Source organism: Petaurus breviceps, unplaced genomic scaffold (genome assembly GCF_028583685.1).
Source record: "Petaurus breviceps papuanus isolate PSGF00001 unplaced genomic scaffold, PetGlider_PUasm1.0 183, whole genome shotgun sequence".
Lineage (NCBI taxonomy): Eukaryota > Metazoa > Chordata > Mammalia > Diprotodontia > Petauridae > Petaurus > Petaurus breviceps.
This window is the reverse complement of record NW_027185791.1, coordinates 2,420,563-2,443,811: the sequence shown is the minus strand read 5'-3', so window position 1 is coordinate 2,443,811 and position 23,249 is coordinate 2,420,563. Positions and strand designations below refer to the sequence as shown.

At 37.8% G+C, this 23,249-nt stretch overlaps 1 long non-coding RNA gene and 1 pseudogene across 1 annotated transcript in view; both read right to left on the bottom strand.

Moving 5' to 3' along the window:
• Positions 1 to 1,775: 1,775 nt before the first annotated feature.
• Positions 1,776 to 3,873, bottom strand: LOC138160908 (ferritin heavy chain-like; annotated as a pseudogene).
• Positions 3,874 to 6,992: 3,119 nt separating this feature from the next.
• LOC138161045 (uncharacterized) overlaps positions 6,993 to 23,249 on the bottom strand; it is a 142,786-nt gene continuing 126,529 nt past the window's right edge. Inside the window, exon 4 of the long non-coding RNA XR_011168254.1 lies at positions 6,993 to 12,091. This is a non-coding gene — a long non-coding RNA (uncharacterized lncRNA). The remainder of the gene's footprint in view (positions 12,092 to 23,249) is intronic.

Below are 23,249 nucleotides of genomic sequence, written 5' to 3'. Positions count from 1 at the left end.
AAATTTTGTCTCATCTGGTATTGCCTTCAGTAACCCTTGGGTCACCTTGGACGCTGGGATAAGGAGTTTTGGGGTTTGGCAGGCACCGAAGGTCATTTCACTCTATTGGAGTTATATATGAGGAGTTGAACTAATACTGCTGATGTGTTAGCTTCCTTAGCCAGAGTAAGACCATCGCCAAGGGCAAAGGGACCTCGGCTTCATGTGAACTTCTTTTGGTTCTTCTGAAAGTTACAGAGGTTAAAGAAAACTGATGCTGGGGGTTAAGGAGCAGACAAACTAGTTGTTTCCTCCCTTGAAATTGGAGACTAGGGTTTGCAGGCAGCCAGTTTATTAACCTCTAGTCTGCTGCTGGAGCAGGGCTTCTTAACCATTTTTATGTGCCTAGGGCTCCTTTGGACATCTAGTGATGCCTAGAACTCCTCAGAATAATGTTTTTAAATGCATGGAATAAAATGTATAGGATTACAGTGGATACCATCTACATGGAAATAGTTATCAAAGTAGAAAAAAAAACATAATAAAACCAAACTCTTAGACTCCAGATTAAGAACCTTTGTTCCAGAGCAGCTTGGGGCCTTGAAGCCACATATGGTCCTCTAGGTCCTCAAGTGTGGACTTTTGAATTTAAACTTCACAGAATAAATCCTTTGGTATTCAATTAAAGGGCCTCCCTTGAGGACCTAGAGGGACACACGTGCCTTTCCACCCCTATTCTGGAGCTTCCTGAGCTACAATCTGGAGGACATCTTTCCACCTGCATCCCAGTGACAGTGGTTTGTCATGACCCTCAGGGGAACACTGTCACATGACTCTTCAGCAGAAGGCAGTAAAGCTACACCTGACCATTTCTCTCCTTTGCCCAAGAAACGAATTCAAAGGAGTTTGTTCTTTTCTCTTTCATGCACTAAGGCCCTCCTTCACTATTTGTAAAGCCTGTTCGACTGGGGAGAAATTAACACTCAAACTATGGCAAAACCAGCTAATACTTGGCTTCATGGGTCATGTCATAACAATAGAAACTGACAATCTGGAAGGAACACTAAAGGCCAGCCAGTTCATTCTTCAACTGTTTGACAAAGTGTGTAATGTTAAGTGGCTGCCATGTTGATAATTAGGATCTGGTTTAGCATATGGTAATAAACATGCCAACTGGGAGCCGGACTAGAATCAGAGCCAGATAAAGATGTGGGAGGAGCAGTTGCTGCCAATAGGATACAAATTGATTAGGAATACCAGAAAGGAAAGAAGAGGTATCAGTGGTTAGGCTCACAGGCCAAAGAGAAAGAACTAAGAAGAGAGAACATCTCAGGCCCTTAAACATCCGAACTCTCAGGTGTTTTAGATAGGTTCCATTCTTGAAAATGAAGAAGAAAAGAAAAAAAAAACCTCAATTCAACAGCACTTCATTAGCTGAGCCTGACGGTACAGGTAGTGTTCCTCGCTCTAATCCACAAAGAAGGGAGATCTAATAATTCCTTTCTTTAAAAAGTGAATTTTATTGTTATTTTTATATTTCCTTAATTTCTCCCTTTATCCATTTCCCCCCTCCCAGAGATCCATCTCTCATAATGAATAATTTTGAAAGGAAAAAAAAAAGAGAAGAAAATTCTTCAAAACTGATCAGTGCATAAAAAAAAAATCAGACATTATGTGCAATGTTCCAAACCCATGGGCCACCCTCCCCCCCTCCTCCGCAAAAGAGTTTTTCATCAGTACCAAGTCACTATTGGGATGTAAATAATGATAGGGTTTTTTTTTTTTTTTGGTATGGATTATGGAAAGGTCAGACAACCAAAATATACGTGCCCTGACAGGCAGTAGGAGGCATTCCCAGAGTTCCCAGATGTCTTAGTTCTATTCTCACTGTCTCTAAGGGTGTGCCTGTTAAAAAGATATTTGGCCAGGCCAAAATTGAGGGCCCTCATGTTGCGCAAGTTGGTTACATGATCACCCACTTGTTTGATGGACTTTATCTGTTCATCCAGGTAGTGGGTTTCGATGAAATCACAAAAATGGGGGTCATTTTTGTCAGTTGCCAGTTTGTGCAGTTCCAGTAACGACTGATATTTTTTTCCCCAAATACAGAGCACACTCTCCTAGTTGTCTCGGTCTGGCTTCTTGATATGTTGCTGGAAGAGCCTGTCACCTCATTGGTTTTGGAGTTTCATCAGCTTCTCAGCATGTTTCCTCTCCTCGTGGGATTGATGTAGGAAGTACTTGGCAAATTTCTCTTGGTCAAAGTAGTACGGCATGGACCAGTGCATGGAGAAGGTGTAGTGCTTCTGGTTGATGGTGGCCTCTGAGTCCCGATGGTAGTTTTGTTGTGCCTGAGAAGGAGATGAGGTTGTCACGGCAGTGGAGATGGTGGAGGGGGTGACGAAGAAAAGGAGAATGAGGTGTCTGTGTTGAGGCTGGGGTGGCAGTGGCCACAACAACAGCTGAGGGAGACGGAGACAGATGACTGCTGCTTGAATAGTAGGACAGAAGAAGGGTTGGTTAGTGGAGGTGAAGGTGAAGAGGTAGCTAAGGGCAGCTCTGGCCAGGAATCAAGCAGCGGGTTCTGTTCAAGCCCTGTTGAAGCAGGATTTGCAGCAGCTCCCCTTCCCTGTGCTTCTGGCCTCTCCTGGCTTTTTAGCAGGCCCACTTTCCTTCACTGTTTCCCCCTTTCAGGTCAGTTTCATATTGCTTCCAGTTAAGTAGCCATCATTTATTAAGCACTTATTGTGGATCAAGCCCTGTGCTAAACTAAGGGTATCAAGAAAGACAAAAATAATCCTTCTCTCAAGGAGCTTATATTCTAGTGGGGAGAAGTACCATGTATGCAGGTTACTAAGAGAGGAGATGGATAGGACAGCTCTAGCATCTTGGAGGATGTTGAAAGGCAGAAGGTAGCATTGCCACTGAGTCTTGAGGGAGCCAGAGCGCAGCAAGGAGGGCACTCTGGGTCTGGGGGGTAGCCAGGGCATAGGCATGAGCAACAGCAGAAAGGTCAGTGCAGGATTATTACAAGGCATATGAAGGGGAATAGAGTCAAGAAAGGTAGGAAGGAGCCAGGTTGTGAAGAACTTTGAATGACAACCAGAGAACTCTATTTGATCTTGGAAATAATAGGGAACCACTGTAGTTTATTGAGTAGGAGGAAGTTTGAAAGAGGCAGATTAATTTTATGTGGAGAAAACCTGGTCTTAATCCAGGCTTTCATCTGTACAGGTCTGAATTTGCCAGAAGTATCCCTGATAAAAAGGCCCCTCAGATTGCCACAGTGTCAGTAAGGTGGTCTCTGATACCATGCCAGCCACTCTAGTCCAGGAGAGTCTAAGAGAGTTGTCACCTCAGATCTCTATTGGCCTTTAGCCATTTACCTTTTGTTCCATGACATGTAGACATAGCTGCCTGACTGAGCTTACTTTCTTAGAATCTCTTCTTTCATCTGAGGACTTCCTTGCCCCTGAGCCTTAAGTGGAAGCAAGAACCCTTGTGCCAAGCTTGGCATGTCCCTGGTCACCAATGTGAATCCTTGCCTTTCCTTAGACTGGTCTCCTTGCTGTGCCTCCAGCCCACCTCAGTGGAGTTGTGTTTAGTTCTGGGTACTGCACTGAAAGAAGAATATAAAGTACCTAGAGCATTCCCAGAAGGGCACCTGGGTGGTGAAAAGACTGGAGGCTATACTGTGGGGAAAGGAATACTGTAGCAGTCTTCAAAGGAGCCCCGTGGGCAGGTGAAGGAAGCGGCTCTGGGGTTGGAGGCCAAGGACCAGTGGTCGTTTCCCAGCTCTGCTGCTTACTGCTGGGCCATCTCGGGCAAGACTTTGCCTTCACTGGTCCGTGTTTGACTAGAGGACCTCAGAAGCTCTTTGTCTCTTAAATCCATGACCTTTTGCTTAAAGCCCTTCAGTTCTGTTGAGAGTAAAATTGATTAAGACTGAGGAAGTGTAATCCAAGCAAATCAGTTTATGCAAAGCCTGCAGTTGCATGACATTGGTTCCAGGGTCCCTCGGTAGGCATAAGGACACCGAATGATGGATAACACAACTTTCTTGTAATCAGTAATGAGGAGCAAATTAAGTTATATGATCTTGAGCAACAAAAGCTTTTCTTCTCTCTCACCAAAGAGTGACAAAAAAGGTACTAATCACAAGGTGCACCGAACATTTCACAGTTATTTCCCTGAAATCATATGAACTAAGCTTTTATGGGAATGTAGAACTGTACGTGACAAAATAGATGCTGCTCACAACATGGAGTTGGTTTGGTTCCTTCCCCTTTGGTCCTTGGGGAATGCCAGCTGCACAAGGTGCATTGTATATTCAGGAGTGGCATTTTGAACCATTATCAGGTTGTTAGAAATTATTTTTGAGTAGTCTTTAGTAAGTAATACATCTAACACAAAGCCAAAAGACAATTATGAGGATAATAAGAACCCATTGAATGGTAGTCAATATGCCTACTCCTTGTAACTGGGAGAATAGCCAAGAAAACCAGAATAAGGAGTCCCACCAGGGGCTATCTGCATCTTGTTTAGGCAATTGATTTCTGATATAACCTGTTGGATGGAAGCCCCAGTGCATGCATGGAATTATGGGCCAGAGGGACTTAAAACCTGGTCTATGTTCCTTTACAGGGTTTCTCATATATGCCTTTGGTGCTTATGTTACCATACTCCTAAATTTCTAGGGAAATGTATTCCCCAGTCCTATAGAATGATCAAAAACTGATACTGGTGGGAATAAATGAGTGATCCTACATGTCGCAAACCAATTTGAGGGAAAAATGGTATAAGCTCTTTTCCTGCAGACATAAAACAGATGAAGAATTCTTAACCCTCATGTGAAATATGAAAGAGAGGAATTGCAGGGAGGGGGTAGTGTTTTCATTCCAAACTTTGTGTCATAACCAGTAAGACTAGAATAATCATAAGTAAGATTTGTGAAACTGGTATATTTAGGTTTATAATCCACCTTTTTTCTATTTTGTTACAAATGGTGCTTCTGGCATAGATGATTCCTTGTTTTCAGTATTTGGGGAAAGAAGATGTTATGTGCATTTGTGAACAGTCCCCAAGTTCAGTGAATTGCTTGGGGTTCTGTTTCTGACAATACAGAAAATAAAATTTGGAAGAGGAGTATCTACTGTTAGTGAGATCATCCTAGTCTTGTGGAGAACTATAGTCTCATTAAGTTTTATAGTTTAAATAATTGTGATAAAGCTGGGAAAAAGTGATTGGCCTTGGTTTAGTATCCTTACAGTTCTCTTGTGATTATGTAAATGACAAAGCCTATATAAAAGGTGCAGAAAGTCCAGGTTAGGTCCTTCGGGCTTGTCTACTTATAGAGGATCATTTGGAGTAACAGGAATGTCATCCAAGGATCAGGTTCCCTTTGTTGAATATGGTGGCATGTCCCACATCCATGATACCCGATGCTTTAAGATGATATAAAGCACATGCTACTTCACCATGAAGCTTACTAATGGTATTAAGACCTTCCCAGTCTTCCTTTCTGCGTGGGAAGAACAACTGGTCATAGCACGAGAACTGAACAACAGCAAAGACATATGAGAGGTTGAAAGCATAAAATAAGTATGATTATTAGGCACGAAGCAAATGATAGTAGAAGTATTTTTCCCCATAGTTGGTGATTTTTTATTCCCACAATTACTGTTAAAGGGTTTTTTGATCTAGAGTTCTCATGTACAGAGTTACCCGGGGAAGGAGAAATACCAGGTGATAGTATCAGATGCGTGGCTCACACATGAAATGGTAAGGAGCATATATGGGCATGGGACATCCAAGGGTCTTTTTCTCTGATCTTGATTGAAATCACGGTGCTCAACAATACTGGAATGGGCCTGCACAGGCAGGTTGAGTTCTGCTGGAAATTTTTGATGCAAATGTTATGTACAGCATGGAAGTCATCATGGAAAGTCAGAAGTCTGGTCTGTATTGCAGTTCCTGCTTCATGAAGTTCCTTCAATCTATTTTCCAATTCCTATATTTGAGAAGCAACAGAAGTATCTCCTCCTAGCAATGATACATAGACTTTGTTGGTTTATTTATTAATTTTTTTGCTTTTTGGAGGGCAATTGGGGTTAAGCGACTTGCCTAAGGTCACATGGCTAGTTTTTGTTAAGTGGCTGAGGGCGGATTTGAACTCGGGTCCTCCTGACTCCAGGGCTGGTGCTCTATTCACTGCACCACCCAGCCGTCCCTATACAATATCTTTAAGAATGATTTTAACAACAAAGTTTGCTATAACTTTAGGACCACGAAATGCCTCAACCCATCAATTTGGCTAGACTACAACAAGACAGACTTTATAGTGGCAAGCATATAAAATCAATTTGCAGATATTCAGATGGAGTCAGAGGAGGGTCAGAACATTTGAGATAGGAAACCAGAAGCAATATATTCATGTACAAACAGATAAAAAAGGTTTGATGTAATCTGGGAGCCTAAGCATTGGAACTGATAGACCGGCTTGCTTGAGTTCAGCAAGGACAGTAAGATGTTGTGGTTCAAGGTTTAGGGGCTCTGGAATTTGGTCTTTGGTTAGAGAGACTAAAGGCTTAATAATCTCACCAAAGGACAATATTCAGCTGCTTCCAAAGTAGTACACAGTTGTCTTTTGGTCACAGAAAGACAATTGTCGAAGAATGTGTGTGTGCTTTAGGGAAACAGATCGAGTGACCGCAGGCAAAATGAAACAAAAATATTCTACCTGGGAAAGGTACCACTAGATCTTTGATTTGGAAACTTTGTGTCCTCTCTGATGAAGCTAAAGTTGATGATAGCCATTATCTTCACTGGTCTCAATACTGAGTACTGTAAGTACTGGACCAGAGAGGATTATTTTTTTAAATGGAAACTAAAATATTTGAGCGAAAAGGAGGGTTTTCTGCATACCCTTGAGAAGATGAGCATATATCCATTGTAAATTCTTCCAGGTGAAGACAAAAAGGACCAAGAAAATTGCACAGACAGTTATTGTCCATGGGGTCATGAAGAGTTAGACATGACTGAATGACAATGACAATCTGGGTAAATCAATTTATTAGCACGGCATGCAGTTATATAACAAATCAAATCTGAAGCCCTTTGGTAGGCACAAGGACATTGAAAGATAAAACAGCTTTCCTATAATCAATGATGAGGAGCAAATTAAGTTATATAATCTTGAGCAACAAAGGTGTTTCAGTATGACAACATTGAAGGGTACTAATTATATTTCCTTGAAATGATATGAACAAAGCTTTACAGGAATAGAGAACTTGTAGGTCACAAAATGAATGCTGTTCATAAAGCAGAGTTGGTTTGGTTCCTTTGGTTCCCTGCTGAGTGAAGTTCAAAACTTGTCTTGGAATTCCAGACTTGACAATTTGGAATCATTCCATGTTTATTTCACAGATCTTTTCACTATTTGCTGTTTTTCAGCCAAATTGGTCGCCCCCTCCTCAGTACATGCGTTCTACCTACTTGCTTCCATTGTTTTCGGTATTCATACTCTCTCACTCCCTTCTCATTGGAGTCTTACCCTACATTGAAAGCCCCACTCAAACACCACTTCTCAAATTAATGAACAAATTACCTTTTAAAGTGCCTGATCTATGTCAAAAACTGTTCACTGAACCACTTTTCCCTTGCCCTCCTTTCCATATGTACCCTTGAACTTGGGTGTTGTTTCTGCTTCTTATATGCTTTTCATTTTTTATACTTATTTGTCTATTTGTCCTGTCTTCCTTTCTAGACTCTGAGCTCCCTTTCTTATTTGAAGACTCCCTATATTATTTTAATCAATCATTAAACATTTATTAAGTGTCTACTATGTGCCAGGTATTGTGCTAAACTCTGGGGATACAAAAAAAGGCAAAAAATAGTACCTGTCCTCAAGGAACTGAGCATCATGGGAGAGAAAAAAGAAAACAAATATGTACAGACAAGCTCTATTCAGGATACATAGGAAATGATGAGCAGAGGGAAGACTCTAGAATCAAAAGGGATTGGGGAAAGGCTTCCTGTAGAAGGCACGGTTTTATTTAGGTCTTGAAGGAAGTGAGAGCAATTTGTAATTTCCCCAGTGCCCTTCCCAGTGCTGATTCAGTGTCTATGGATGAATAGAATTAGTATTTGATTACAAACTGACACCTGGACCCTTGAATGCCTTGTCCTACCAGGCTCATCACTTCTCTGATGTATGTTGAGAGTTAACTACATAGTTAACTATGGGACCTCAGAGCTTTCTAGTCTAAGCCCCTCATTTTAGACCCAAGGAAGCTCTAACTGGGAGAAAAAAGTCAAAGAACTAACAATTGGTAATATTATTAATGATTTTTATCAGTTAATCTTGTTCCTGCAACTTTGCTAAATTCAACTATTGTCTCAGTTTTTGTTATGAGACTGTTGGGTTTCTAGGATGTATTAACATCTCAAATAATATTTTGAACTCTTCATTTCTGCTATTATTGTTTGTAATATGTTTCTTGTCTCAATGCAACTGTTAATATTTCTGATACTGTGTGTAATAGAAATATGGAAGAGCATTCAGTGTGTGTGTGTGTGTGTGTGTGTGTAGATGTTTCTAATTCTTTTTCATTGTTATGTTATGTTGATTTTGGGTCCAAGGTACATAATTTTGATTCTCTTAAGGATGATTTGTGTAGTACAGGTACTAATTATTCCTTAAAGTTAAAAACAGTTGTCCTGTGAATCCATCAGGATTGGGAGTTATTTATTTTGGGTATTCTCTTTACAGTTAGATATATTTACTTTTCTGAGATTGGGTTATTTAAGATCTCTGTTTGGTCTTCTGTCAGTTTGGGTATTTGACATATATATGTATGTATGTGTGTATATATGTATGTATATGTATATGTGTGTATATATATATCCACACATTATATGTATATAAGTATATGCATGTATACACACACATATATAATCTCAATTTTTTGGTGTTTTCTGTTTCTTTGTTGTTCTCAGTTTTGTTAGCATTTAACTGGGCATATGATTCTGATTTTGTTGTGATTTCACCTTGCTACTTTGATATTTTGTTAATTTGTTGTTTTTCTGCCCTTTTAATCAGATTGGCTGAAGTTTTATCAATTTTCTGTCTTAAAAAGACAGTTTTTAGTTTTATCATTTCTATAGGTTTTTTCAGTTTATTTTCTTTTATTTTTTAATGATCCCTTTTGTGCTTATTTTAGGTTTATTTATTGGCTTCCTATTTCTTTTAAATATATGAATATATCAATCCTCTCTCTGTTTTGATGAAGTATGTTTTTAGGGGTATGCTTTTTATTCTTAAGGATTGCTTTAGCTGTATCCCAGAAATTTTTATATGTTGTTTAAATTTTTATCATTTTCTTGTTTTTATGACTTGTTCTTTGAACCACTCACTTATATGAATAGATCTCTGTACTTCAATATATTTGTGTGTATAATATTTATGTATATCCTGTTTGTTCCCTTTTGTATTTGTTTGCAGTATTTTTGTTCTATCAAATTCTTGGGTGGTTTTTTAAAAAGGTTTTATGTAGTGCTGAGAGAGTGTATATATGTGCATATATATGTATAATTACATATTCATATATGTATATTCTTTAGCAGTTTATTTAGATGATGCCATGCCTCTTAGCTCTAGTTTCCTCAGCAATTTGTTCAATTCTGCATATTCCTTTTTGTTTATAAATTTCTGTTAGACTTATCCAAAACTAAGAGAGGGACATTGGAATCCCCTGCCACTATTGTGTTACTTTGTATGTCTTCTCATAAATCTTTTATGATGCTCAAATATTTGGAGCATGTAAGTTCAATATTGAATTTGTTTATTGTTTCTTTGAGCATAATGTAGTTTCCTTGTTTATCCCATTTTCTATTTTGAATGTTTGCTTTTGTTTTGTCTGATAGCATGATTACAAATCTTGTTATATTGGATTGACTTGATGCATAGTAAATTTTTTCCCAGCCCATCGTTTTTATTCTGTGTATGTGTTTGTTCCTAAAATGTGTTTCTTACAAACAACAGATTGTGAGGTTTATTTTCTTATCCAAATCTGTCACTCTTTTTTGTTGGATCCATTCTCACCAAAAGTTACTAGACTTATGAGGTTATTTCTAATGTCCACCATTTGTCTCAGATATTGTTTTTTTCCTAATTAAAAAATTTCCCCTCTTCATTTGAAAACACAGAATTTAGTCTCTTCACTTATTTTAGCTTAATCTATTTTAAATCACTTCTGTTCTTACTTGATTTCTTTCCCTCATCCTTAAACCTCCCTTGCTTGTTATCCCTTTCTCTATTTTGGAGAATTTGCTTTTTAGTTCCTTTTTCTTGCTTGCTTTTATCAAGTTACTTCTTTTTTCCCTTTTAGATATTAATCAAATAAAATTCCCATACTCTCTTCTCCTTCAACTTGTTTTGATAGTTTAAATTACTTTGTTTTCTGTACTTTTTTCTATTGATGATTTCTTTTCTTCATTATTTAGCTTCTCTTCCTGTTAGTTGTAGTTTTTTGTTATTTGGTTCATGATTCTTTTACTTTTTTAGTCATTCTTTGGACTGTGTATTCCTATTGGAAATAAAACTTTTGAGGTTCCTATGTTAGGTTTTTTTTTTTCTAAACAGTTTCTGTTATTGCTTTGTAGATATGGCCCTGCCCCTCCCTTTTTTGTTGTGCCTCATGCTTAGAAATATCACCTCTTTTTTTTTTCTTTTTGGAAGGCGGTTGGGGTTAAGTGACTTGCCCAGGGTCACACTAGTTTTTGTGTTAAGTGTCTGAGGCCGGATTTGAACTCAGGTCTTCCTGACTCCAGGGCTGGTGCTCTATTCACTGCACCATCTAGCCGCCCCCAAAATACCACCTCTTGCAGATGATAGGATATTGTCCGGTGGTAGGAATCTCCCTATGATCCTGATTGTTCAGTATTGACCTTTGTTCTCCCTTTAGCCATTTTTCTGATTTGCTTCAAAATTTCTTCCCTGAGTTCATGCCTTTCCATTAGTGGAAGTTGGCTGTCCACAGGAGTAGTGATTTCCCTTCTTCTGAAGCATGACAAATGGTCTTTCTAAGCACCAAATCCTTACATATAAAACCCATTGTAAGACCCCTTTCTCTCTTTATAGGATATTTCTCTTTTCCCATAGGAGCTTTCATCACTGGCACCCCATTCTCATCCCTCAATCATATTTCCTCCTTTCTTTTCCTCTTTTTCGATCTCTCCCCTTTCCCTCTTTTCCCATTCTCTTCTAGGTTTTCTTTTTCTTGAGAGACTACAGGAGTTATTTTCCCTTCTTTTTAGTCTCTGATTTGATTTTTCCTCTACTTTGACTTGCATCTTGAATGCTTTCCTTCCTGCAGTTTCTGATTGGTGCAGGATAGTCATGTGATAGATGTTCAGTTTTCCTTTCCTTTAAATTTTAATATCTTTCTCCTGGTTGCTTGCAGAATTTGTTGTTTGCCGGTGGAATGGTTGAATTTAACTAATGTATGTTTTAGAGCTTATGGTATAGGGTTCCTTCTACCTCCTGGAGATCTGTGGATTCTTTTGATTAACACTTTTTCTTCTGTGTTTGATGTTCTGGACAGTTTTCTTTTAGTATTCCCTGTGTTATGGTGTTAAGCTTGTTTTGTTGTTGTTTTCATGGAGACGTATAATCAGGTAGGGTATTCAGTGAATACTGGGCCTGGATTCAGGAAGACCTGAGTTAAAATACAGTTTATAACACTAGATGTATGACCCTGGGCAAGTCATTTAATCTCTGCCTCAGTGTTCTCAACTGTAAAATGAGGATAATAACAGCACTCACCCTCCAGGGTTGTTGGGAGGATCACATGAGATAATATTTTTAAAAGTGCTTGTACAGTTCCTGGCACAAGGTAGGCACAATAGAAATGGCTGTCTCCTTCCCTTTCCTCTTTAGGTTGTCTCTGTGTGTCTTGTCTTTGAGAATAATGAATTTTGCTTGTATGGAGATTGTTGAATGTTGATGCTTTTGTTGAATGTTGCTGCTTTTGTTGAATGCTGCTGCTTTTTGCTACACTTCTTCCAGATTGCTCCTTTAAAGGAAGGGAGATGTCCCTCTTTCCATAGTGATCTAAAGAGGGGAAATTCAAATGAGATTTCCTATAAATAAGAAAGATGAACTTTAATAATGACAAACAGAAGTTTCCCATAAATAGGCAAGAATAGAAAAATTAGAGAGTTAAATGATATTTAACAGTTCTCAAAAGAAAAAAGACAAACTGCCGATAATCACATAAAATACTCCATATCACTAATAAGGTAAATAAAAATTAGAATAACTCTGTAGTTTTATCTCATGCATACCAGATTTCCAAAGATGACAAAAAGTATAATGATAATTGTTGGAAGGGCTTTAGGATTGATTCAACCTTTCTTGGAAACAAGTTGGAACTATATACTAAAGCCACTTAATTATAGCTCTTTCACCCAGTGATACAACTTCTAGCATATATTTACAATGAGATCATTGATAAATTGGAAGTACTCATTTTTGCACAAATATTTATTGCAGCATTTTTTTGGTTTGGTCTTTATTTTTGGTAGCAAAGAAATGAAAACAAAGTGGGTTACTATTCATTTTGGCAAATAGGGAATGCCTAAAAAAATATGGTATATGAATGTAATGAAATAGCATTATGAGAAATAACAAAAGGGATGTACTTAAACACCTGGGAAAATTTGTATGAACTAATAAAGAATGATGTTAGCAGAACCAGCAGAAAAATTTATATAATGACTACAACACTATAATGGAAAACATCTTTGAAAAACTTAAGAAATTAAACAACCATGACTACAGAAGACTGCTGATGATAAGAGTTGATGTATAGAGTGAAATTTACATTTTCATATAATACTAATATTTCAGTTTGTTTTGTCGAATTATAGTTATCTTTTACAAGGGAGGTCATGTATTTTGTTGCTTGAGAGGGAGTTGAGGGAGACTAGTGATAATGATGTCAAAAAAGAAAAAATAATAACAGCCTTAATGAAACAAAAATACAGAAAATAAATAGAAGGAAGTTCAGGAAAGGACACAAAGAAACATGGAGGATGGGGACCACTGAGTTAAAATGCAATATACTTAAAGAAAACCCCAAGTTGTACATAATAGATTCATAATGCATTGCAATTCTCATTCTCTGTTAATTTTTAAGTAAGAAAATGTTTATATTTTTTATTTCCTTCAAGTTTATGATGATGTGAAAATATTTCTAAGAAGAAAAAAAAAACACAACTAGAGAAACATAACTATTTTTCTGATATAAATATGTACTGTTGTTGTTTAATCATTTCAGTTGTGTCCAACTCTTTATGACCCCATTTGGGATTTGCTTGTTAAAGGTATCAGAGTGGCTTGGCATTTCATTCTACAATAAATGTGGACCAGATATGCATCAATGTTAAGTGCACTCAACATGTATTATCATTTGGTTCCGAGGAAGCTGATGTCTAATCAACTACCATCAAAAAACAAATAATGCCATGAAGGTCAGATTTGTTATCAAGAATCAAAGCAAGATGTTGTAGTTTTGCCAAAAAACTTTGATGTTCAGAGAATATTGGATCTGTTTGAAACAAGCTAAATACAGACCTGATAAGATAAGCAAGCTTGAAAATGAGAAAGCTCAGCTGAAGAAGAAACTGGAAAGGGAGGCAGAGAAAATCAATCAACTTGAAGTTATTAATTCAGTTAATTAAATGGGCATGGTGCTAGGTGCTGCAGATACAAATACAATTTAGTGATCAGTCCCTACACATAAGAAGCTTATATTCTAATGAAGAGAAAAAAGGCACATACATAATATGTACTATATAGGGTATAGAATAGAATAAATGCAAGAAGGAAAAATACAAATAGGATGTAGTTAAATACAAGGTATTTAGGGGAGTAGGATGCTTGTGGTTGAGTAAGTCATCGTTTATTAATAAGCACCTACAATGTGCCAGGCTCTGTGCTAAATGTGGGAAATACAAAAAAGAGGCAAAAGGGGTGGCTAGGTGGCACAGTGAATAGAGCACCAGCCCTGGAGTCAGGAGGACCTGAGTTCAAATCTTGTCTCAGACTCTTGACACATGTACTAGCTGTGTGACCTTGGGCAAGTCACTTAACCTCAATTGCCTTGCTTCCACCCTTCCAAAAAGAAAAGGCAAAAGATAGTCCCCATCCTCAAGGGATTTATAATCTGACGGGGCAAACGAAAGACTTCATGAAGAAAGTGGGGCTGGAAATGTGCTTTGAAAGAAGAGAATGATTCCATGAGGTTTAAGTGGGGAGTAAGAGTATTCCAGGCTCTGGAGGCAGCCATTGTAAAGCCATGGAGATAAAAGATGGGGTATTTTTTGTGAATAAGGGTGTGTGTGGGGGAACTGCATAATAAGTCTGGAAATGTAGTTTGGGGCCAGGTTGGGAAGACCTTTTAGAACTAAATAGAATACTTCTGTTCCATTGTAGAGGAACTAGGAAGCCACCAGAGTTTAGTTGGGGAATGATGTGATGAAATTTATGCTTAAGGAAAATAATTTTGGTAGCTATGTGGAGAATTTTCTGGAGTGAAGAAAGTCTTGAAGCATGGAAAATAATTACAATTGCTCTTAACATAATAATAGCTAATAATAACTAGTTAGCATTTATGTAGCACATTAAGATTTGCAAAATGCTTGACAGATATCTCATTTTATTCTCACAACAACCCTGGGGGGTAGTTGATGAGACCTGGAATGAAAGTAGTGGTTGATAAAGTAGATAAGGGTACATAGTTGAGAACTGGTGTGGTAAGATCTGGCAACTTTTCAGATATGTGGGTTAATGAGTCAAGGATGACATTGATAGTAAGGTCCTGAGGAAATGGAAGTACTCTGGTGCCTTTGGGAAAAATAGGGAAGTTTGGAAGAGGAATGGGTTTTGGGTGAAAGAGAATACATTCTCTTTTGGATATGTTTTGAATATAGAGTTTGAGATGTCTCCAGGACATCTACTTTGAAATTTCCAATAAGTAGTTGGTGTATAGTACCTGAGTTCAGGGAAGAGACTTGATCTAGATATATAGATCTTTGAGTCATCATCATTGAGATGATAATTAAACTCACAGGGGTGGTAAGTTTACTATGAGAGAATGCAGAGAGAAGAGAAGAATCAGTAGAGATTGAGAAGTAAATCAGACATATATAGGAGGACAATCAGAAGAGAATGTCATAAATCCCAGAGAGGAGAGAGTGAATGGCCAACAACAATGTCGAATTCAGTAGAGAAGTCACAAAGAATGAGGAATGAGAAAAATATATTTGACACCTAAGGTCATTCATCATCTTGGTGAAAGCAGTTTCAGTTGAATGGTAAGGTTGGAAACGAAATAGCAGAGTTGAGGGACTGAGAGGAGAAGGTGAAAGCAATGAGTGTAGACAGCTTTTTCTAGGAGCTTGACTGAGTGAGAAAGGAGAAATATAGGATGATAGCTTGAAGAAATGGTAGGGGCTAGCAAAGGTTTTTTTAAGGTTTGGGGAGATTTGGGCATGTTCACAGGCAACAAGGAGGCATCCAATAGCTTGGGGAAGAATGAAGATTAGAGAGATGGAGGGGATGATGAAGGGAATTAATTTGCTTGAAGAGGATAAGAGGGGATGGCATCTAGGGCATATATAGAAGTATTGACCTTGGCAAATCAAAGGGAGACTTCATTATCAGACATTAGGGAAAAAGAGAGAGTGGGATATAATGTCAATCAATCAGTAAACATTAAGCACCTACTATGTGCCAGGCACTGTGCTAGTGCTAGGGATACAAAAAGAGGGAAAGAGAAAAGACAGTCCCTCCCCTCAAGGAGCTTACAATTGAATGGGGAAGGCTTGAAAACAAATATATAAAAAGCAAGCTATATACAAGATAAATAGGAAATAATTAAAAGAGGAAAAGCACTGGAATTAAGAGGGATTAGGAAAAGTTTAGAAGGTGGGATTTTAGTTGGGATTTAAAGGAAACCAGGGAAGCCAGTAGTGAGAGCAGAGGACAGAGAGTATTTTAGGCAGGAGGGATAGCCAGAGAAAATGCCAGAGCAGAGAGAGCATGTTTAATTCATGAAACAGGTAGGAGGCCAGTGTCACAGGATCAGTGAGGGCTTTGAATACCAAACAAAGCAGCTTGTATTTGCTTCTAGATGTAATAGAAAGCTGGAGTTTATGTAGTAGGGGATAACAGGATCAAACCTGTGTTTTAGGAAAATCACTTTAGTGACTTGTTGAGGACCACAGCCAGTGGGGCTCTGACCCTGATGGCTGAATAAGCTCTCTCAGCACAAGACCCTACTAAACAGGCCCGGATTAGTTCCCTAACCCCCAGGAAGGCTTACAGTCATGGGCATCACATCCCTGTGAGAAGCGTGGTATGCACTCCCAGCCTGGCAACAAGGATGCTTTCAGTGTTCTCAGGGGAAACTAGCATAATGTTGCAATGTAGTATTAACTAGAAGCCTTGGGACCACTCTATTCTGTTCTAGGGAGGTTTGGAACATCTTGCCTGGTACTCGTACCCTGATAACAAGGATAGAATACATGGCTGTCACATATGAGGCAAGTGGGAACTAGGAAAATGGTGTAATCCCAAAGACAGTGGCTTATGATGACTATGAAGTTTTACACCATATAAACTGGACTCACAGCTTAATAAAGTTGACTCTGTTTTCCACCATACTGGAGTCCCATCTCGTTTATCATTGTCAACCTCTGGGTAAGTAATCTTTTATCTGTCTTTTCACCTAAATTTTCCTTCTCAGCTCTGCTGCTGGCCAGCAGGGCTCCTCTCTACCACTATCTCAGACTCTGCCACAGAAGGGCAGGTGTCCCTGGTGGGCTTGGCTCCCCATAGTGACTGAATGGATAATGGATTACAGTGGAGAGAGCCTGGCATACCTGCTAGCAGGCTATTGCAATATTTAAGGCATGAGGTGATGAGGATCAGTGCTAGAGTGGTGACTGTACCAGAGTGGAGAAGGGGATACATTGAGGAGGCATTGCAAAGGTGAAATAGGCAAGCCTTGGCAACAGATTGGACATGTGGGTGGGAGGGTAGAGTGGGGAGCGAGACTGAATGACTTCTAGGTTGCTGGCCTAAAGCGGGAGGATGGTATTGCCTTCTGCAGTAATAGATAAGGTTGAGAAGATTCTGGGAAGATGATGGAGTAGCAGTATTCCAGACTCTCCAAATTTTCTGTAACAAATAAGACAGAACATTACCTCAAAGTAAATGTAGAGTGGCAGAAATAAAAGTTGAGGTAAAGTAGTTGTCTTTTTAAGACAATTTGAGAAGACCTCAGGAAAGACAATCTCCAGTGGTGGAAACCTTCAGGCTGATTCCACTGAATCAACAAAAGAATAAGCCCTGACAATAGCTGGGGAAATAGCCTCAACCTCAGGAGCTTTCACTTCCCTCATGATGTGGGAGTCAGATGGAAGACTAGGGAAGATTGAAAGACCCTCCTTAGTCTTGCATTGCCAGGCACAATTGTGCTGATCAGACAGGTTACAGGTGTGGTTGAAAGGGAGTAAACAGACTTCCAGTGAGTATGTTAGCAGAGGGGTAGGGACCCTGCTTTCTGTGGGCACTTGCAGGGAAATCAGAGTCCCTAGTTTCAGGAGTAGGGCTGAGGGGAGAGCTCAGGGAGGGACTGCAGGGAATGAGTGTTTGCAGGACAGTGTGGCTAGGGGCTGTAGCTATGGCTCAGGAGGTTGGAGAGGAAGTCCAGAGATTGGGCATGCCAGACAGACCTCAGAAAATAGTGGTAAGGAGGACCTGAAGCCTGGAGCACCATTCCCCACACCTCAGGACTAGAACCTGATAAGCTGCCAAAAATAAAATAAAAGTAAAAATGAGTAAGCAAAGGAGAAAGAACACAACTGTAGACAGCAACTATGGGGATGCAATTTGGATTCATATTCAGAAGATAATAGTGAAGTTTTAAAAAGCCACTAGTACCTAAAAGAGAAATATCAAATGGTCACAAGTTCAAAGAGTTCTTGGAAGAACTTAAAAAAGTTTTCAAAAAGAGATTAAAACTTAAGGAAGAAAATTACTCCTTAAAAACTAGAATTGAGTAAGGGAAATGAATGATATAAGACCCCAAGAAATAATAAAACAAGATCAAAGAATGAAAAAATAGAAAAGAATGTAAAACATCTCAGTAAAACAACTAATCTGAAGACAACATAAGAATTGTTGAACTATCTGAAATTTATGATTTAAAAAAAATTCAATATTACACAAAATTATTAAGGAAAATTGCCCTAATGTTCTAGAAAAAGAAGGTAAAGTAAAGTAGAAAAGATCCACCAATCCCTGCCTGAAAAAATATATCAGGATGAAAACTAGTAGGAATGTCCTAGTCAAGTTTCAAAGCTTCTGGGTTTAGCAGCAAGCACCCTAGCATACCCAGGGTGACTGCCAACACAAGTTCTTAGATCTGCTTTTCTATAGGAAAGCAACTCAAAAGGGGTTAACAATCTTGCTTTTATCAAACATATATCATTTACCTAGTCCAGGGGAAAAAAATAATCACCCTGAACTTCAGAGAATACAAGCAAGTTACAAGCAGACAGAGAAACAGGAGACAGGCTTCCAGCTGTCTGACCATTACATCCATACCTAGTCAGTTACAAAAGAGGGAAGCACAAACATCTGGGTTTTCAAAGCCAGGGGGATCAACAGCTGCCCAATCACAAAGTATCAAGGTGTGGGCATTCCTGAAAAACAAGCCTCCCACCACAGGCTCCAGGTGACCACATTCAGCCTATTAGGGGGCAGAGTATATTTTCAAATCTGGAAAGGTTCTTAGAGTCATTTAAGCCTATCAAAGGGCCTAGGGACAGGGAAGATCTTTAGATTTCCATTCCCATAACACTGGGTTAAGGGGAAAATATTACAGACAACAAGAAAAAAAAATTTAATACTGCAGAGTCACAATCAGAATTACACAAGACCTAGCAGCTTCTGTTCTAAAAGACTGTAAGTCTTTGAAGTTTATATTTTGAAGAGCAAAGTAGGTAGGGTTGTAACCAAGAACAACTTACCCAGCAAAAATGAGTATAATTCTGAATGAAAAAAAAGGACATTTAATGAACTGAAAGACTTTCAGGTATTTGTGACAAAAAGACCAAAACTCAATGGAAAATGTGACTTATAAAAATCAGGAGAAATATAAGGTAGAGAAACATTAAAGACCAATTATAAGACACTTAATAAGTTCAAACATTTTCCTTATATGTGAAAATGTTATCAGTATTCTTAATACTGTCATTACTTACATAGTTTAGAAGAAAGGTTGGTGCTGAGCTGAGTATGATGGGGTGATTTTAAACAAAATTGAATAAAATAAAGTAAAAAGGAATAGTTATACAAATTAGGCATGAAAGGAAGAACTTATACAGAGGAAAGAGGAGGGGGTGGAGGGCTGGCAGTACTGGAATCTTATTCTCATATTTAGGATAAAGAGGGAACGACATAGACATTTGGAAGGGTATAAAACTTTTAATTTATAAAGAAATAAGGTGTGGGGATGGAATAAGGAAGGGACTTTTAGAAGGGTGTATAGATTAAGATTTGAGAGGGTGGTGGAGAGAATAAGGGAGGGTCTCCTAGGGAGTAGGTAGAATACAGAATAGGAGAATAAGGAGACAGGATAAAGATGGGATTCATTAAAAGGTTATGAATAAGGGAGGGAGTGGTTAGACTAAACTAGACTGGGGAGGGATAATGTGAAAAGAGAGTCTGAGAAGGACAATACTGAGAAAAAATAGAATGGAAGGAAATACACAAATAGTAATTATAACTTTGAATGTGAATGGGATTAAATCACCCATACAAAAGAAATGGATAGCAGAATGGATTAAAAATCAGAATCAAGAAACATTTAAAAATAAGAGATACAGAGTTAGTATAAAGGGATGGAGTAGAATTGATTTTGCTTCAGCTGATGTGTTAAAAAAAAAAGCAGGGCTAGCAGTCATGATCTCAAAGTTAAAGCTAAAATAGAATTAATTAAAAAAGATAAACAGGGAAACTATGACAAAAGATATCATAGACAATGAAGTAATATCAATTCTAAATCTATATACACCAAATACTGTAGCATCTAAATTTTAAAAATTACATCTAATATTTTGTTTTCTCCTAATTACATGTAAAAACAATTTTTGACATTAGTTTAAAAAACTTTTTGAGTTCCAAATCCTCTCCCTCACACCCTCTCCTCTCCACCTCATTGAGAAGGCAAGCAATTTGATATAGGTTATACTTGTGCAGTCATGCAAAACATATTTCCATGTTAGTCCTGTTGTAAAAGAAAACAGAAAAGTCCAAGAAAAATAAAGAAAGAGTATGCTTTGATCTCCATTCAGACTCTACCAGTTCCTTCTCTTTAGATGGACAGAACTTTTCATCATAAGTCCTTCAGAATTGTCTTGGATCACTATATTGCTGCAAATAGCTGCCATTCACAGTTGAACATCACACATTTTTATTGTTATTGTCTATAATATCCCCATGGTTGTGCTCATTTTACCTTTCATCAACTCATTTAAGTTTTTCCAGGTTTTTCTCAGGGCATCTTGCTCATTATTTCTTATAGCACAATAGTAATTCCACAATCATATACAATAACTTGTTCATCCATTCCAAATTGATGTACACATCCCCTCAATTTCCAGTTTTTGCCACTGCTAAAATAGCTGCTATGAATACATATAGGTCTTTTTTCTTTCTATTTATTTTTTAATCTCTTCGGAATATAGACCTATGAGTGATATTGCTTCATCAGAAGGTATGAATACTTTTATAGCCCTTTGGGAATAGCTCTAAATTGTTTGAGAAAATGATGAAATAAATATACAACTTAACCAACAGTACATTAATGTCTTAATTTTCCCACATTCCTTCCAACATTTGTCATTTTCCTTTTCTATCATATTAGCCAATCTAATAGGCGGGGGGTGGTAGAGTTGTTTAAGTTTGGACTTCTCGAGACAGTAGTGATTTTGAGCATTTTTTTTTCATATAAATACAGATAGCTTTGATTTTTTTTCTGAAAACTTCCTTTTCATATCCTTTGACCATTTATCAATTGAGAAATGGTGCTTATTACTATACATTTGACTCATTTCTCTTCATAATGGAGAAATGAGTTCTTTATCAGAGAAACTTGGTGTATTTTTTTTCAAAGTTATTATCAAATACAAAGGTGTATTTCCCTCAGTCCTCTTTTCCTTCTGTTTATTTTACTCTCTCCTTTCACACTGTACATTCTCAAAGTTGTTTTGCATCTGACTTTTACCTCCCCAATTGACCTTTCTCTCTATCAGCCCTCTTCCTCCTCCTCCTCTTATTTTTCCCCTCCGGTTTTTCTGTAGGGTAAGATATATTTCTTTACCCAACTGAATGGGCATGTTATTCCCTTTTTGAGTCAATTCTGATGAGAATAAGGTTCATGTGCTCCCTCCTACCTCCCTCATCTCCCTCTCCTTCAAAAGCCTCCTTTATGTCAGATAATTTACCCCATTCTACTTCCTTTTACCTTCTCTGAGTGAATTCCTTTTTCTCACCTCTTAATTTTTTTTTTTTTTAGGTAAGCATCCCATCATATTCAACTCACACCCATGCCCTCTGTTTATATACATTTCTTCTAATTGCTCTAATAATGAGAAATTTTTTAAGAGTTACAAGTATTTTCCCATGTGGGAATATAAACTGTTTAACCTTATTAAATCCCTTTTAATTTCTCTTTCCTGTTTACTTTTTATGCTTCTTTTGAATCTTGTATTTGAAAATTAAATTTTATGTTCAGCTCTGATTTTTTCATTGGGAAAACTTGAAAGACTTCTATTTCATTGAATGTCCATTTCCCCCTAGAAGGATTATACTCAGATTTTCCGGGTAGGTGATTCTTGATTGTAAACTTAGTTAATTTGCCCTCCAGAATATCATATTCCAAGTCATCTAATCCTTTAATGTAGAAACTACTAAATCTTGTGTTATCCTAACTGTGGCTCCACAATATTTGAGTTGTTTCTTTTTGGCTGTTTGCAATATTTTCTCCTTGACCTGGGAGCACTAGAATTTGGCTATAATATTCCTGGGAGTATTCATTTTGGGATCTCTTTCAGGAGGTGATTGGTGGATTCTTTCAATTTCTATTTTACCTTCCAGTTGTAGAATATTAGGGCAATTTTTCTTGATAATTTCTTGAAAAAGATGTCTAGGCTCTTTAAAAATTTTTTTAAATTTTATTTTCCCCCAGTTACATGTCAAATAAATTATTAACATTCATTTTTATAATATTTTGAGTTCCAAATTCTTCTCCTCTCCCTTCCCTCCCCCTTCTGAAAATGGTAGGCAGTTTGATATAGTTTATACATGTGCTGTCATGTAAAGAATATTTCCATATTTCACTGTGAAAGAAGAAATAGATCAAAAGAAAAAAAGAAGAGAAAGAATAAAGTGAGAAAATATATTTTGATCTGCATTCAGAGTCCATCAGTTCACTGTTCAGATATGGATAGCATTTTCCTTTGTGAGTCCTTTGTACTTGTCTTGTACTTACCTTGAATGAATGTATTGCTGAGAAGAGCTGAGTCATTCATAGTTGATCATCACAAAATGTTGATGATACTGTTTACAGTATTTTCCTGGTTTTGCTCATTTCATTTTGTGTCAGTTCATACAAGTCTTTCAAGGTTTTCTGAAATCTGCCTGTTCATAATTTCTTACTGCACAATAGTATACCATTACATTCATATACCACAGTTTGTTCAACCATTCCCCAATTAATGGGCATCCCATCAATTTCCAATATTTTGCCACCATGAAAAGGTCTTCTATAAGTATTTTTGCACATGTGTAATGGCAAGCAAAGTAGGATTTTTTTGTTGTTCTTTTTAATTGAGTTTTAGTCAGTCAAGTGCCTTTGCTTGAATCTTGCCTTTGATTGAATCAAGAGTCTTTGATTGAATCAAGAGTCTGATTGGAAACAGTATATATTGTATTGCCTGGAGGGAGAAGACAGAGTAGAGAGAGGAGCAGAACTGAGAGATAGAAGCAAGCATGAATGGGCTGGGGGAACTTACTTGTGGGGAGGCCTAACAGAAAGAATGTTCTTGATGTCAGGATTCTGTCTGTTGATCTGTGTTAATTTCTAAGAAAGAAGCCCTGTCTGTTGGTCTGTGTTAATTTCTCAGACAGAAGCCCT